Source organism: Thunnus thynnus, chromosome 20 (assembly GCF_963924715.1).
Source record: "Thunnus thynnus chromosome 20, fThuThy2.1, whole genome shotgun sequence".
NCBI classification, from domain to species: Eukaryota; Metazoa; Chordata; class Actinopteri; order Scombriformes; family Scombridae; genus Thunnus; species Thunnus thynnus.
Window position 1 is genome coordinate 12,007,924 of NC_089536.1, and position 18,093 is coordinate 12,026,016.

An 18,093-nucleotide genomic window follows, 5' to 3' on the forward strand; every position below is an offset into this window, starting at 1 on the left:
CAGTGAGTCAGTATAGTCAAGAATAGGCGTTTGCAAGGTGAAGTGAAGGAATCCAGCTTTGGCATGAAAGAGATTATGCTACTTTTTTTTTTTTTCTTTTTAGTTTTTGATTTAACAACAGTGCTTAATGATTTGGCTATAAGTGCTTGGCAATCCAAGAGCAGTACTGAGGACTGATGAAATGAAATGGCATGAGTGGGGACGCCATGCCAAGGCTTGCCGCAGTGCTCGGGGCTCGATCCCACTTTCACCCACCGCCCTAAATGATGCAGTGCTGCATCTACTGTTGGCTCAGTGTGCGGAAGATGTTAATCATGAATGCTGGGCAGCCACAGTCAGCGTCATAGTTTGATGTGAAACATTAACTTCATTTTATACTTGTGTTAGAGGCCATGTTGGAAAGGTTGTGACAGCTTCTAAAACTCAAATCAAGTCAAATCTATCTGTAGTTGTAAACAAAAAAGATTTTTTTTAAAGGATTTCTGGTTTCTGTATGTGTTTGTATAATGGATAATAATCCTGCTTTTGGTGGATTTTGTCATTTTAAACCCCATGAAGTGAGTTTTTAGATGATGTCTGTAGCAGTAAGCTTCTGCAAGGAGATGATTAATGCCACGAATGATATAAAACACTTTTCGGAGGGCTAAAAACAGCACAATTTCTTCATCTTCCTCCAAATGTCATATGAAACTTTGATGAGTCAGACTGAACTCAGGTTTTTCCCCACGGCATCGTATTATTAGTTCGTCCCGAGCACAGACGCTAGTGACTGTTAATGGTGACAGCAACATATTGCTAACAGAAGCATGACTGCTATTCTGTGTTTCCTTGTTTTTCAGTTTGAACCACCAACACTCAACCCATACGTGCGTATGTGTGCGTGCAGCTGAAGTGCTCTGTCTCAATGATGAGACACACAACTGTTTAGCGAGTGCTCGTCTGTAACCATGGCAACTGCAGCTTACCTAAACACAGCAGATGTGTGTTTTCTGTGTCAGCCTGTTTAGGGAGGCACATTAAAGCCTATTTCCAGGCTGTTTGAGAGGGAATTTTAGGGAGGGGAGTAAGAGCACGGGATGGCTTAAATGAAAGGCTGAGTGTGTGTGTGTGTTTTATTTCATGCATCTGTCTCTGTGTGTTTGTGGAGGAGGGTTGAGCTGCTTTTCCCACATGTTCACTCACACTGTTTTTTCCAAATTTATTTAAAAATGCACCGTTTGCAAGCGGCTAATTTGACTTTTTATGCCTGCATATTTCTATACCTCTTTACCGGCAGCCTTCATTAATAAACGCAAGTAGAGGGGGAATTGATTGTTTTTTAACCTCCGTACCCAAGGAGTGGAAAACTAGAAATTTCATTTTTTCTCCATGATACATGTGTTGCATGTGAATCCAAGTGAAATGCGTGTCCTCTCATTAATATTACCAATTAAATCTGCTTAAATTATTAAGCAGAGATGTTGAGGGGGTTGAAGTCGAGGGAGAATAAATCTTAACCCTCAAAGACAACTGAGACATGGATTATGCAAAAAAGGGGCCTCAGCTGCAAGATGCCTAAAGTAGTTTGCAATTGTGATGTAGATATGTGAATCTCAGCCAGACAGATATCAGTTGATGTCTCAACAAACTCACTTTTCAGCTCAAAACAGTAGTTACAAAGTGCTTTACATGAGGGAGAAAAGAAAAGGGAAACTAAATGTGATGAACAAGCAACCAAACATATAAAAACAAGAGTCCTGTGCAAACTACAAATTTAAAGTTATAAGATCTAGAAAATGAAGTATAAATTCATAAATCAACATTTTAATGCTCAGTTTCTGTTCAATCAGCTCTTTTAACATAGAGTACAACAAGCAACACAAGGTAAGAAGCTAGTAAATGTTTAAAGTACAAGACATAGTTTTCAGACTTATATGATTTTCCCATCAGATAGCATTTGAGTGGACTGTCGTGTTTTTTCATACTACTTGAAATCAATCTCTCACGGTTTATAATCTGGCATTTCAAGCTGAAATTAGGGGTATTAACCTCAACAAATGCAGCGTGACATATTTTAACCAAATGGGAGATGCTGTACGGTGATTCTGGCTGCAGACTGAACTGAATGTTTACCTCTCATGGTGGATGTTGAGTGATAAACAGGTGCAGGCTGCCCTGTGGAAGACCCAGAGGCCTGATGTTCATTTGCCCGGCTGGCCTGCATTTTAGCAGATAGTAAAAGATCAAACGTCACCTTTAGGGCTATTTGATTAGCCGGGAGGACACTTCCCGATGACCTTTCAGTCTGTAAAGGTTTATCTGCTGGAGATCAGCGCTCTGTTCCTCATGCACTCAAATAAAACAGAAAAGGCAAGGCCTCGTGTTTACTTTCTAATTCCAGGTCAGCAGCATGTTGTATGTAAGGACATGGTTTCCCTGAGATTGGGGACACAGAAGGATCCCATCTGTCAGTTTATGCATTATTGCATTTCCCCTCCCCCCGAGACATGTTTGCATGAAACAAGACCACCCTCCCTATTCATCAAAAATGTCATCATGTAACTGTTTGCTTGCGTCAAAACAAACAAAACTGGCTTTGGGGGCTGAACAGGTGGCTGCAGCTCGTACCTGTGCCAAAAAACCCAGTGGGTGTACTGTAATGTCATGCATCTATTTCCTGTTCAGTCACACTTCCCTCGAGAATGTAATCTTCAAGAAATTGTACGATGGGGAGTGTGACAGAGCGAGTCTGAGGTTAATGTATTCTGAAGGAAAATGTGATTTCTCTTAAATGATGGGACCCTGCAGAGTGACATTTAGCCCATGTGTGCTCGGCTGTAGAGGTCCACAGGGGGAGCTGGGATGTCGCAAAGCTATTATTCTGGCAAGAGAGAGGTTTTCTATTAATGGAAGCACAGAACTGCCCTCTGGTACTGTTCGGTTTGCAGTCTTTACCCCCTTACCCCAGACACAGTCACAGGTTAAACACAGTCAATGATATTAAAGGCCTGGACAAATGGTCCCTAGTATTGTGGGTTACTCCTCGGCTGTAACGTCTTTTTATATAAAGGATTCTGGCATAGTCATTATATATCTTAGTTGGGCATATTGTTTATACCAATTTGAATTTGTTTTTTTTTTTCTTCTTTATGTCCAAGGCTTTTCAAGAATGTTTACCATAACCATCATCTTAGTGTATCATGTTAGCATGCTAACATTTGCTAATAAGTGCTTAATACAAAGTACAGCTGAGGCTGCTGGAAATGTCTTCAGTATTTAGTCATGTACCAAAGTATTGGACAAATTGAAATTTTGACTTGATAATGATGCTAGAGAAAAAAATTAAGGGATCACCAAAGTGATCACAATTAATCCTGAAGGGAACATGAGTGTCTGTGCCAACTTTCATGGTAATCCACCTGTCAGATTTTGAGATATTTAATTGGAGAACTGAAAACTTTGACCTGCTGGTGGTACTACAGGATAAATCAGAGGGTCAGCAGGATTTATTCTTGGGACACCATGTATATTTATACTAAATCTCATGGTAATCAATCCAACAGTCCAACAACTATGGATATTAGTTCTATTTGGGAAGAATATGTTAAGAGTTTCTCTGGCACAAAGGCTCCCATCATCCTTTGAGTAAACAAGAAGCATATTGTTGCCATGAAGACAGTGAGTTAGCTGTGGGTTACACTTTGAGATCCCTTGTTTACATTGTGATGAATTTGCACCATGACATGCCATGCTACATTACCTATTAGCAATTACAACTGGATCTTCTTTCAGATTTTCAAACATCATCTCCTTGAAGGAATTCATAGTGTTGTGCTTGCATGTAAACAGGGAAAGTGCCAGAAATAGTTGTGTGAAGAAATGGGGGAGAAAAAAAAGGGGAGCTGGAGAGAGAAATTCAAACCCTGCTCTCTTTCTCACCTCCACACACCTGGCTGATCGCTGCATGAAGTGGGTGTGAATATTGGATTGTCAATGTCAGAAAGTTGCAGAAATTGTTGCTGTTTCCGAAGCAGTTCGACCATATGACAAGCACTTCTGATAAAGCACACTGGCAGATTAAGCTCTGAGAAGGAGAAGGCGTTAAGGGTTAAACAGTGTGCAAAAGGTGTCGGCAGATTTACTTCCAGCTCATCATCACCGGCTGTCAAACAAAATGTCCTAATGATTCAGAGTTGTCTCGGATTACCGAAGGTCAACATGTGGAGGAAGTCGTATTAGATGACGGGGGGGAAGGAGTCGTCTTCTGTCTTGACCAATGTCGTCTAGATTTGATGTCGCCTGGGAGCAGCTGCAAGGGGAGAAAGGAGCACTGAACGAAATTATAGGTGGGCCAGAAGGGCGTTTTCATCAGGCGGACAAACTCACCTCCTCCTCCTCCTCCTCTGAGTGGCTCGGTGAGCAGCGGCAATTGTGCCACTACATGGAAAAGCTTTTTGTTTGATGAGAGTGAAAAAAGGAAAACAGAGAAGGGGAGAGAGAAGAGTAAACACTCCTGTGGGGACCTTCTCTCGTCTCTCAGAGGCGATTATGGCACTGCAGCAGCAGAAATGTCCAAAGTGCCATTCGGAAGTGATGGAAGCACTTATCCTTCACATGACTGAGAATTCAGCTTAGTGCTGCTTTATTATCACAAATTTTTGACGGTGTTCAGCATTTTACTATGTGTGCCCTTTTCTTGACATTCTCAGTTGACTCTTGGCTTCAGATTAGTACATCGGTGTTGTTATATGTAACAGATATTCTACCAACATGTCTGTGGCCTTGTGGAGGCGACAGGAGGCTGTTGGCCACCTGTGTGACTTTCACCGCACCCAGTTGCAACAGAGTGAACAACGTGGCAGTGTCACTTGGCTTTCTGCCCACCTCTAAGTCTGCCACTATTTTCAGGCGACAGCAGCTGCCAGGCTGTTTGTCAAGGCCTCCCAGAAGGAAACAATGCCACAGGGACTAAAGTTATTTTGTTGCTTTTGTCATCCCTAGTTAAAATAAGAGTATCTCAAGTAATTTTTGTCTATAATTGAGTCTTAAAAACATTATTTACTGATATGTTTGATATAACAAGAAAGAAAAAGGGAAATTACTGCACTAAAATAAGAAAAATGAAACTTGATTTTAAAAATACATAAAACAAGTTGCTTTGTATTGAAATAGGCAAAAATAAACTTAAAGCACTGGCAGAAAATAGGGCATAAACACAAAAAAAGAGATTTCTTTAACCTCAGAACTTATTGGTTTTAGTTTTCATCATTCAAAAGAACTGGTCAAATGTAATGCAAACATATTGTATTAAAAATCAGTATGAAAGTTTAATTTTAAGAATGCCAATGCACAAAAACTATTTAGTTTAACCCTCCAGTCAAAATTATACTTTGTCCAATACTTTGATTTATGACCACATACCTGCAAAACTAGTGACATTAGTGCTAATTAGCAAATGTTAGCATGCAAGCACACTACAACAAAGATGGTGAACATGGTAAGCATACCTGCTAAACACTAACATGTTAGCATTATCATTGTTAACATGTTAGCATGAGGACATTAGCATTTGGCGCAGTATTGTTTTTTTCTTTTTTTAAATGGCCCTTATGCATAATCAGCAGCTCATTAAACTGTAACTATTTTGGTATTAAGTGATTAATCATTTGTTATTTTTCAAGCAAAAATGTGGCTGCTTTTTTTTGTCATATACGACAGTAAGTTGAATATCTTTGGGTTTTGGACTGTTTGTTGGAGAAAATGGGCAAATTGAACACATTGTGGGCTCACTTTTTTTAAAAACATTTTGTGACTAAAAGGTTAATCAATTAATCAAGCAAATAATTGGCAGATTACTCGAGAATGAAAATAATCGTTAGTTGCAGCTCCATTTGTATTTTATCCCCATTTATGCTTAAGATAATCATTTTCTAAGTTGTAAATGTCACAAGATGGCATTGTTTACTGCAAACTGTAGTCGTCAGTGTTTTCATGCAGCAGAAAACATACCCTCTGGCTGCTGATAATTGGTTTAAAACAATCTGCTCCTTCAAGAAATCCTAGTATTTTTTGTTAGAAACTGGTAAAAAAAAGAAAAAATGATGAGCCTCATTATACAGTATGCTTATCTTAGCAGAATTCAGACAGGCTTCTTATTTTCAATTCAAATGACGTGGCCGTCTTCTTTAGCGCTTTGCCTTGAACGGTGTTTAAAGTGTCTGGAGTCTGTGTAGATTTATAACATCATTAATATTAGCCCTCGGTGCAGCACGTTGTCTGACACTCAGACAAATCTAAGTGTTGCTTTGACACATTTATTTGAGATTGTCTTGACCTGTGGCCATCTGTGCCTGCAGAGTTTACAGATTGAGAGTTGCTTAATTCTCTGCGCTCGTGAGGCCAAATTCTTGCAGCAATCACACCATTAGTTTTGGACACCAGCATGTATCAGGTGTGATAATTACCATCCTCCCAGGGGATGGGAGAGGAGGAGGAGTTTCTAATTTGGATCTTCTCTATGATTCTGAGTTTGGCAGGCCACATTTTGAACACGATCTCATTTGGCACAAACAATCAGGGGAGTATAATTAGTTTGGTGGAGTAGCATCATATTGAGATATGAGGGAAAAACTATGAAGAAGAGCTTTGTGATAACATTCTTCCCCGTCTCAAAAATCCCATTCATAAGCAGAATTTTGATAAGAAACTCTCAACCGTCACGAATTGGGCTCTCCAGATTTCATTAAAAATCTTCAGCTACACAATGACATAACAACTGCAGCTGCTATAAAGCTCTTCAGTCTTCAAAACTCATCACAATCTCCCCTTTCCTCTCACAGGAAAGGCAGACATGGAAGAGGTGTAAATGAAGAAAGTCTTGATGTTTACAGCTGGCACTTAACATCAAACAGGCTTTCTCTTGGCGAGTTCAATTTAATTAATTAACAAAGCCACTTAGAGAAATTGAATATCTGGAGGTTAATAGATGTTGCAAACTGGGCACACAACAGGTTATAACTTTGAAAGTTCACTTTAAGCTCAGCCGTCGGTCTGTGTGGCTAATTGCAATCTAATTATGTCCGACTGCAGAATAGGAATCCAATCTCATTCATTAATATCTCAGAAGCTGTTCTGCAACACGTCCAACTGTTGAGTTCCTGCTCCATGCATCACGCATCCCCTTCGAACCCTTAAAAATACATGTGGTTGCTACAGTTACAGTATGTCCAGCTTCCCAGATACAGAACATGATTTACATTTTAACACATGATAGGAATTTCCATTTCCACTGTACAGAGTTTCTCTCTCAGTAGGAACCCCTCCTCTCTGACGAGCTGCTGGAGAAGTTGAGTCACTGCTCGTACTCCAATCACACACATAGACATACGTCAGAGAAGTGGTATTTTTAGACATATTAGATTATTTTGTCACTTCTTTTTATTTGGCAGCTCCTCTGTCTTGTTTTCAAGACTCAGAAATAAGTGAATTACAACATCATATTTTGGCTGAGACACACAGCGAGAGGCTGAGGGGACACTACATCCATCCCCTCCCATCCTAAGCTCTTTACGCCTCTCTGTGAGAGTGGTTGGGCTGCTTCCAGGATGGCTTAAATCACAGCTAAGCCAGTGTGGGATTTAGAGTTCTATACTGCGTGTTTTGACTGTGGATATTTTAATAGCTGAATAAGGGGGACAAACTGTTGTAGAATAAGTTTAAGTCTCTTAAATAGAGCGGAGCATGTTGTTTCGGTCTAATGAGAGTAGATTTTAGGATCAATCCTGTCACATGAAAGAGTTATAAAAAGAGAATCCCAAATAGACCAGGCTTGACTCAAAATGTTCAAGGATAGAAGCATTGTTTTCACAGCTCAGAGTGAATGTCGTCAGCGCTCATAGATCAGATCGCTCACTATATACAGTGTCAAACAAACAGAGGATAAGGTTTCAGGCTGCGGGTAGTTACAGTGCAAGCTATACAACATGAAACACAAACTGAGCACTTGTGTATAGCTGCCAAGAGTTTAAGGGAGGATCCAGTTTCTAAGTGCTTTAACCTCCATTGTGTTTTTAATATCCCTGCAACAAAGCAAATATTTAGAAACCAAATATAAAGCTACTGTTTTACAGCTTGAAGTGCATATTCTTCTTTAATTCGTGATCGTTGTTTTAACCTCCTCCTCCTATTAGTATTATAATAATATTAAAGATAATAATGTAATTCTATATGTGTTACAACTTTCATGCAAAGAAACAATGTTAAGCAGGTTACAAGAGCAAAAATAAACAAATAAAATGTTCAGTAATAGTAAAAATTAAAACTTAAAACAGAAAAAAAAAATATTTAAAATTTAAAAAAGGCACACTTAATGATAAAAACATGGAAGCAGTGGATGTAACATCACATTAAATAAAAGCCAGTTAAAAAGATTTGTCTTAACCTTCCTTCTAAAAATACTAAATAAGTCATTCTTACATCAACAGGACATTTATTACATGTACTGTTGACAGTATTTTGAAAGAATGCTCTCACATTTCATAACTTATTTCATCGATGATGTTTTTGTTGAGCTGACAGCATAATAATGTTTAATATTAAATTATTTGTTTAAGTAACTCATGCTCATAATTGTTCATAAAAGTCAAACAGACTCTTTATGTAACCCTTTGTGCTGTTAGTTTACATCTTGTCAGTGGGAGAAATGGTTGAATATGAGAATGAGCTCAGCCTCTAAACATAGATTGTGAACAAGCCCTTATTTGTATAATAATTGGAGTTCTTCTGAATCCCTTAATCCAAACAGAAAAGGTTTGCTAATCTCCAATTTCACGTGTTGATTAAACAGTTTTGAAACGGTTCCATTTAGGGCCTGACTGATGCTTGCTTTTTTGGGGCCGATACCAATACTGATATTAGGGAGTAAAAAAATTCTGATATTGATATATTGGCCAATAATCTTATATATACAGAATATATACATAAACACACATTTTTTGTGTAACAATGTAGATGTGACAAAGATATGTAATGGATGTATAATATTTCACAGTTTGACAAGTTTAACTTTACTTGGAATTTAATAATTATATTTAAAAAAAAAACACAGAACAAAAAAAAACATACCATGTACCTATATATATTCAACTTGAATTAAGAAAAAGGATCAAATATACATAATATGCTGCCTATATAACTTTAAAAAATAGACAAAATATCAGCACATATCAGACAACCTATTTGCTGATACAGATAGATCTGTGATAGGCCAATATCGGCCGATAATATCGGCTGACTGATATATCGGTCGGGCTCTAGTTCCATTTATTCCTTTTTCTCTACAACACCTCAAACGCAGAACTCTGTGACTCTGATTCCATTGTCTCCACCTTTCATTCTTTCCCCTGCTGCCACTGTCATGTGCATACAAATGTAGTTTTTTAGTAAATATCCAGCACATGTTTCATCAGCATGTTACATCAGCAGGCGTGTTGTTCACTCATTACACCTGACTGATGAGTAGGCAAGAGATGAGAATGATGAGAATGCCTAAATAGGCATTCCTGGTCGCTCATTAGGAGTTTTCATCCCTGCTAGGAGACAGAGAACCTGCCTGGAGCTGCTACAAAGCGTTGCAACGTTACTGCATTCAGCTGCAATTTGCAGAGGGACTGAGAACAGAAAACTTAACAGGTGCTCTTGCTGACGTTAGCAAGAGACAAGCAACGTAGCACAAGAGGGACTTAGACAAAGCCCCCTATGGAAAATAAAAAAAAGTCTTAGGTGTATACTTTATCAGACATAACATCCTTGCTTATTTTTAATCTAAGCACGCACTCCCATGCCCCTGAACCTATTTCTCAGTCTGCCATTTTCTTCCTACATGTTCAACATGGATTTTCTTTTTTCTTTTTTCTTTTTTCTTTTTTGGATTCCCATTTGAAACCTGCAGGAGCCTGTTACTTCATGCTGTGTGTTCTGAGGTTCACTGAGCATCACAGATTACAGCTTGGTGTGTTGATGTTGGGTTATGGAGTGAATCAGGAAGTGTGAGTGGCTGCACAGACCCTGCAGGCTCTTCCCCAGGCAAACCTCAATTCACAAGAGTATACTATTTATTGTTTACAACAACAACCATTTTCCTCTGTGGCATTCAGTGCACTATAGGAAAGGAATAAGACACATTTTGTGTTTTCTATATATATATATCTTTCTCAGTTGTGGTCATGCTGGAAACGTGCCACATTCAGAGAAGATATTATTTATATCAAATGATAAATCAATGTGCATCAAGCTGCCACATACTGTAATTTGGACAGCAGCTGTTGGGAAAGTTCACTGGCTATTCTTAACCTGATGTTTACAACACAGGAGGGTGTTTGCTAAACGGTGTTAATGATTATGATGTCATCAACATACAGTGTCCTTGATGATGTGTGTTAGAGAAAAAAAAACAATGACGTATGTAGCAAATGATGACAAATAAAAATTAATGCTTTCTTGGTTTTAATGCACTTTAAATGAATTCTATGAGCGAAATGTGAAAACCCTTAATTCAGACTGACATCATATGCATAGTTTTGGATAGATCCATAAAAAAATTTAAAAATGTTTTGTCTGATAAAGTATACGCCTAAGACTTTTTTTTTTTAAATTTTCCATACTGGCTTTGTCTGAGTCCCTTTTGTGCTAGGTTGCTTGTCTCTTGCTGACATCAGCGATAGCACCTGTTAAATTTTCTGTTCTCAGTCTCTGCAAATTGCAGCTGAATGCAGTAATGTTGCGACGCTTTGTAGCAGCTTCAGGCAGGTTCTCTGTCTCCTCGCAGGGATGAAAACTCCTAATGAGCTACAAGGAACTTTCCTCTGGTGCCTTCCATAATTACCCAAAACAGTGTTCAAAGTTTGCACGCAGCGTCAAGTATAGTTTATTTTAAACATCAGGGGATGTATAATAAATCAGGGCATAGTAACATAAAACTTTGCACAAGTGTTCAAGTTCAAGTGTGCAACTTGCATGTAACTTGTGTATTGCAATGTTTGCCTGTACATATGTCACTTCATCCAGTGCGCTTGAACACTTGCCTGGATCCAGACATTTGAATCTGCCCACTTCACTAATTAGAGTTGACTGATTATGTTGACAATTCTATCTGATATCAGGCAAGTTGAGCACACAAATTTAAGTAAATAGCAAAAAAGTTGGTCTGCATTAATTTGTTTAAACATCCTCGATAGAAAAAACATCCACACTGAAGAGAGTCATTCATGATGTTGACTCCTCGTAAACAGTCACTGTTAATTTCTTTTAGCCATGAAAGTGATGTGTTGCTAACCTTAGCCAAGCAGTTTCGTGTGTCTCAATCCCACAAGGAGGCAGTAAATCAGCGCTCATACGCTGTAGGTTGTTTTTGACCGCCCTGACAAACAGCATATGTTGTTTTATAGGTGTGAGGACTTGTGAGGATTGCTGTAACGCCAGGGAGGGTGTGCGTAAATGATGTAGAAGCTATAACAACTGCCTTTCATTAAATATCAAGTTTTCAAAAACAACTTGACAGGGGACTTAATAGGTGCCTATGGCGCAAAGTGACAGGTTACAAATAAAGGGTTCCTTACAGTGGATAGCATTTTTATAAGGATATTTATTTTGGGGTTAGAGCTCCGTAATCAGAAAACAACAGTAAACTACCTATGGGTTGTGGCTATAGTTTTATGAGTTAGAAAATGGATATGAAGAGGAAAGCTCTACTGGCTGTGGCCTCTCATTTGGCAGAGCCAGGTTGTATAAAACTGAATGTTGTGACAGAGCTTCCTCCATTCTGGACTTTCCATTCTCTCAAACATCATCACTGTCAAGATGACTTGGACTTGGTCTTCGGTGCAAATTTGCTAGTGTTTATTTCTACACAAAAGCTCAGCGTGAACAGATCCCTGAGTAAATCCACTTGTTGCAACATTTCCAATTAAATTAACAGATTTCAGTTTGCTGTTATAAATGCTGGTGTAACCAAGCCCTTAGTTTGTACTGATGTAAAACTACAACACAGGATACTCATGTGAGTTTAACAGTATCTACTCACCTGTTATGTGCTTTGTATACATACAAGAACAACCAGTTGGTGATTGCTGTTCTTGCCCAGTAAAACTACCTGTAAAACTACCCGTTTTCCTGTTTGCTTGTTCACTGTGGAGGCAGATGCATCCAGATTTGGGAATGATGATATTATTACCGAATAGCAGGTCTATCCCTCTTGAAATGTTGTAATGCTGGTGGTGATCCCTAATGATGTGGAAGCAGCTGCATGAAGCTCCACAGAAGCCTGGAAGACAAAGGAAATAATCTGCTTTCATTGACAGGATGAGAGAGAAATCCCTTAAACCCACCGGTTTAAGTCTCATGTGTGAAAGTTGCAAAAACAAAAGAAAAAACACTGATGGAGTCGTGCTTAGGATACTGTACTATTGTGGTGGAAATTCTCTAATGTAATGCATATATACTCTTTGAATACATATATACTCACGTATTCTTAATTCACCAGATATATGCTCTTTTATTGATTGCTTTATTCATGTCTTTTAAAGTTTCATACAGCTTCTTTTTTGTGTTGGGTAGTGCGTACTTGTTGTGGTAAATCAGAGTAGAATTTGATCCTCCCCAGGGCATGATGTACCCAACAACCAGACAAAAATCAATAGTCTGTCAAGCATAAATGGATAAAGTAAATACACCTGTCAGCCACTCTCTAATTTGACTGTAACCAATATTTTGGGGAGGCACTGTGATAATAATTAAAGACCAGTGAAATTGATGGAAGGATCTGGAGATGTGTTCTTATCTGATGTATATATGACACTATACTGCCTTATTAGTTCCTATTAGTTCCAGTTTCTCTGCACAGACTCAGGTCTTTGCTACTTTGTCAATTCAATAAAGACCTCATATTCTTCTGAAGGACATCCCCTCTGAACATTTTTTTCCAAAAGTTTATTTCTACTACACTATCATCATGGGAAATATGCTGAACATTACATTCAAGCTGGATCCAACCACTTCAGTACTGTAGATCATGCATTAGACAAGCATAACAGTTCTAAAACTGGGGTCTCCATAATCCCACTGGGGTCTTCAAGGGTTCCTAGCAAAAGTTTACTTAAACTGACAAAAATGTTTTCCCAGTTTGGGAAAGTTTTAAGACTAGTATTCTAATAATATACTATACTCCATATCTGCCCTTGTACAAAGTAGACCGTATATATAATTCAATAATGAATCAATAAAACATGAGCTATGTGAGTCTCCTGGGTGTCCCTACATGTCCAAATGTGGGTCTATCACAAGAAAATATCTGTGAAGCAGGGCCTTGAATAATGTAATATTTTCTGTGGCAGATGATTGTACATGTCAAATTATCCCCTTCTTCCTCTCCTCCTCCTCCTTCTTTTTCTTAGTTGGTCTTAATGAAGGAGAGAATTCTCCACTGGGGTTTTGTGGTGTGTTTCTGGTTTGTTCAGGGAACCAACACTGACCTACAGTACAATCTCCAATGTATTTTGTTTTTATTTATTTATTTCATTGTGGCAGCATGTGGTTATAATACATTTATGCTCTGTACATGTTCTTGCTCTTCATCAACTTCTTTAATTTGTGTTTCTTGAACAACACCAAAATGGAAATGAGAAACTGCATACAAGCCAGTCAGGGTATCAGGGCATCAGACTTAGAAAAAAGGGATAAGCAGTTTTGGCACTAAAGATTCAAATCAAGTCAATTTTATTAATATAGTGTCTAGACAGGTCTAGACCGTACTCTTTACAATATGATTTACAGAGACCCAACATTCCCCCATGAGCAAGCACTTGGCAACAGTGGCAAGGAAAAACTCCCTTTTAATGGGAGGAAACCTTGAGCAGAACCAGGCTCTGGGTGGGCGGCCATCTGCCTTGACCAGTTGGGATGAGGGGGAGAGAGAGATGTATAATAGAGATTAATGATGATAATAGTAATAATAATAATAATAATAATAGCAGTGGGCATTGAGCAGGATCACGGGGGCAGTGGGTGGCTTGAAAGCAACAGGAGGAGAGAGGAGAGAGATGAGAAAGTACAAAACTACAGGAGAGAGAAGATGCTGAGTAACATGCATTAGTGGTACATGAATGCATACAGATGAGAGAAAGAGGAGGAGAGAAGAGCTCAGTGCATCATGGGGACTCCCCCGGCAGTCTAGGCCTATAGCAGCATAACTAAGGGCTGGTCCAGGGCAAGCCTGAGCTTTATCAAAAAGGAACGTTTTTAGCCCTCTCTTAAATGTAGAGAGGGTGTCTGCATTCAGGACCCAAACTGGAAGATGGTTCCACAGGAGAGGAGCCTGATAGCTGAAGGTCCCTTGATGGTGCCTGACCATTAAGGGCTTTGTTGGTGAGGATAAGGATTTTAAATTCTATTCTGGATTTTACAGGGAGCCAGTGCAGCAAAGCTAAAATGGGAGAAATATGATCTCTTCCTCTAGTTTTTGTCAGTACAAGTGCAGCTGCATTCTGGACCAGCTAGAGAGTCTTTAGACACTTGTGAGGGCAGCCTCATAATGAGCAATTGTAACGATCCAGCCTAGAAGTAACAATACATGGACTAGTTTTTCTGTGTCTTTTTGAGACAAGATGTGCCTGATTTTTGCAATGTTACTTAGTTGAAAAAATGCAGTCCTTGAAATTTGTTTTATGTGGGAGTTGAAGGATCAAAGACAACTCCCAGATTCCTTACAGTGGAGCTGGAGGCCAGGGTAATGCCGTCTAGAGTAGCTATATCATTAGATAATGTGTTTCTAAGGTGTTTAGGGCCAAGAAAAATAACTTAAATTTTGTCTGAGTTTAATAGCAGAAAATTGCAGGTCATCCAGGTCTTTATGTCCTAAAGACATGCTTGGAGTTTAGTTAACTGATTGATCTCATCTGGCTCCATTGATAAATATAACTGGGTATCATCTGCATAACAATGAAAGTTTATGGAGTATTTCCTAATAATACTGTCAAAAGGAAGCATATATAAGGTGAATAGTATTGGTCCAAGCACAGAACCTTGTGGAACTCCGTGTCTAAATTTTGCGTGCATGGAGAATTCATTGTTAACATGTACAAACTGAAATTGATCTGATAAATAGGACTTAAACCAGCTTAATGCAGTTCCTTTAATGCCAATTAAATGTTGTCTCTGCAATAGCATGTAATGGTCAGTGGTGTCAAATGCAGCAGTAAGATCTAACAAGACAAGTACAGAGAGAAGTCCTTTGTCTGATGCAATTAGGAGGTCATTTGTAACTTAACCAGTGCTATATGGTGCACTCTAAATCCTGACTGAAAATCCTCAAATAAACTATTGTTATGTAGAAAGTCACACAACTGATTGGTAACTGTTTTCCCAAGGATCTTAGAGAGAAAGGCAAGATTAAATATAGGTCTATAGTTGGCTAAAACACCTGGATCAAGAGTAGGCTTTTTAAGAAGAGACTTGATTACAGCTACTTTAAAGATCTGTGGTACATAGCTGGTTTATTAAGACAGATTGATCATATCTAGTAAAGAAGTGCTAACTATGGGTAAAACTTCCTTAAACAGCCTAGTTGGGATGGTTTAGATGAAGAAATCGCAGAAGTTAGTTTGGGAAGGTCGATTGGTTGGAAGATGAATGGTTCTAAGTGTTAACAAGCCTAAGAGTCTATAGCCAGGTTGCTGGCTCTATGAGGCTACACAGTGGTGCTTTGATCTAAAATGCTGATGTTTATCAGGTACAATGTTTACCATGTTCACCATCTTGGTCTAGTATGTTAGTAGAGCTGCAACGATGACATTATGACATTTTAAAGACCAAACAACTAACCAATTAATTGAGAATATGATCAACAGATTAATCAATAATGAAAATAATTGTTAGTTGCAGCCATTTTCTTCAGTCATTAGCATTAAGTGCAAGGTACAGCTGAAGCTGATACAAAGGTCATTAGTTTTGCAGGTATTTGGTCATGAACCAAAATAGTGGACAAATTAAAATACGTTGGAGGATAACAAAAGTTACTACAATTCATCCATAGGGGAACATGAATGTCTGGACCAAACTTCATGGCAATCCATCCCACAGTTGTTGAGACCAACCAGTCAACACTGACATCCCTAGACCCATACTGCATGTCTGATAAAGAATGAAAGTTTAGGCAATAAAATCTTTGAGCAAACATTAATTTAGTGTCTTTGTTTTCAGGCTTAATGCCCTGGAGGTCTTTTGTGCCAGACACCTTTTTTCACACTGTCATTATGTCTCTCCTGCAACTGATCAGTCTAATGTCCTTCATAAATCAGTCCAGAGAGTGAAGGAAGGGCTCTGGAAAGGGTCACGGATTGCACAGCCTGCAGACTGACACGATGAAGTCGTCCAGCTCTGTGTCCTCCAGCTTCGCCGCAGTTATGAATCATGAGATTGACAAAACAGCTTGGGCATGATCAGAATGACACATGATGAGCTAATTTCTTACCACACACAGGTCTGATGATTGTATAATATTTATCATCCTTCCGCTGCTGTCGTCAGTGACTGCAGCTCATTATGCAATCTGATTGTTATCTTGTCTGATGATGAGTAATGTCACAGTTTCTGCCAAGCTAAGGTTTAGGTTTTCAATTACATCTGACACATTCATATATCTCAATACAGTGCAGTGAATGAAGCCTCCTACTCTGATACTGTAAATCTGATGAATACAGCCCACTCAGGCCTCATTTTTCCTTGACTCTTCTCTCAATGTGTTAATTGAATCTAAGAGATACGGGTTAGCCGGGATCACAGTTGCATTTCTCTCATTTAAGTCATAATAACAATAATAATAATGAACAAAATCATGGTATTTTTTGTTTAAATATTATTTGAAGCGTACAACATTCAGTTTAAAAGTGTATTCGTGTTTACACTGGACACTGGAAAAATATGAAGATGAGAAAAAAAATATTTGCGCTCAACTTCTCACAGACAAAAATGAATGGCCTGTCATTAATGGCCTGAACTACTCAATGGTCAACTATGTTTGCAATGTCACGGAAATGTAAATGTTTGTCTACTTCCCCTGACTGTGACCTTGTGAAGTCACATCCAAGTGGCACAAAACACAGAACAGACCTTCTTTCATGCTGTGATTTAGACAGTTAAATCAAAATTTCTTCATTCAGGCAGATGAGGCTGTAGACTGTTTTTGAAACACATGCTGGCTAGGTTATATTAAGATCATGCTTGAGGAGGGTGCCAGACTTCAGGAGAACCATCCAAGGCCCCATTAGTATGCATGTTGTGTTTTTGCCTGTCGCCATGAGCATGGGTCACACGTAGGCGCAGCCAGTGAACACAGGTCTGGGCTATCTTAAAGGCCCAATCTGCCATTTCTTTAACCATGTAATATGAAAAATAAGCATTTCGTTTGTTCATTAGCAGCAAATTTTAGGCCAGTTTGCTGTTGTGTTTACAAACATGACTCAGGTTGACTGTTACGTGCTGTCTATTGTCAGTTCATTATATATTAAAAGTCCTGTCAATCAGTCTGGGAGTCACAGCACATCTCCAAGCCTGTGTTTTGAATTTTTGATTGTGGGCGACGTTGTTCTTTATGTTAGGAGTATGTTGTATGTCTCATGTAGTATGTCTCATGGAGTATGAGGCCCAACAAGTACAAACTGTGCCTTTAAGATACTATTCTATACTATACATTTGGACTCTTGTCTCTCAACAGACATTATCTGCTGACATTCAGATAAACACTCCTTTTGAGGTATAGATTGTGATCAATATACTGTAGTCTATTAAATATATTGTATATACTTTAAGTTTCTGTTTTTTAGTCAGACATTCACTCTCCTTGTAACCCTTTGTGGGTCTCTGCCAGATCTGGCTCTATAGCAGCAAAATACTCCTCCATGTTCACCAGTTATTTGTAAACTGAGTCTCTATTTCCCAGTAACAAAGTTAGAAAAAGGTGGCACTCCAGATGTCAAAAAAGCAAAAGAATCATCTCATGCAGTAAACTTCGGTAAATCGATTTGCAATCAATAGACAAATTAGAATTTTTGCTAACTTTGTCTG

General features: G+C 38.7%; 1 protein-coding gene and 1 long non-coding RNA gene across 8 annotated transcripts in view; one reads left to right on the top strand and one right to left on the bottom strand.

Moving 5' to 3' along the window:
* The window catches only part of LOC137172560 (calcium-activated potassium channel subunit alpha-1a-like), a 97,594-nt gene that overhangs the window by 13,664 nt on the left and 65,837 nt on the right, over window positions 1–18,093 (top strand). The window lies entirely within an intron of this gene.
* Window positions 9,914–18,093, bottom strand: part of LOC137172565 (uncharacterized) — a 225,102-nt gene continuing 216,922 nt past the window's right edge. Inside the window, exon 7 of the long non-coding RNA XR_010925007.1 lies at window positions 9,914–12,298. This is a non-coding gene — a long non-coding RNA (uncharacterized lncRNA). The remainder of the gene's footprint in view (window positions 12,299–18,093) is intronic.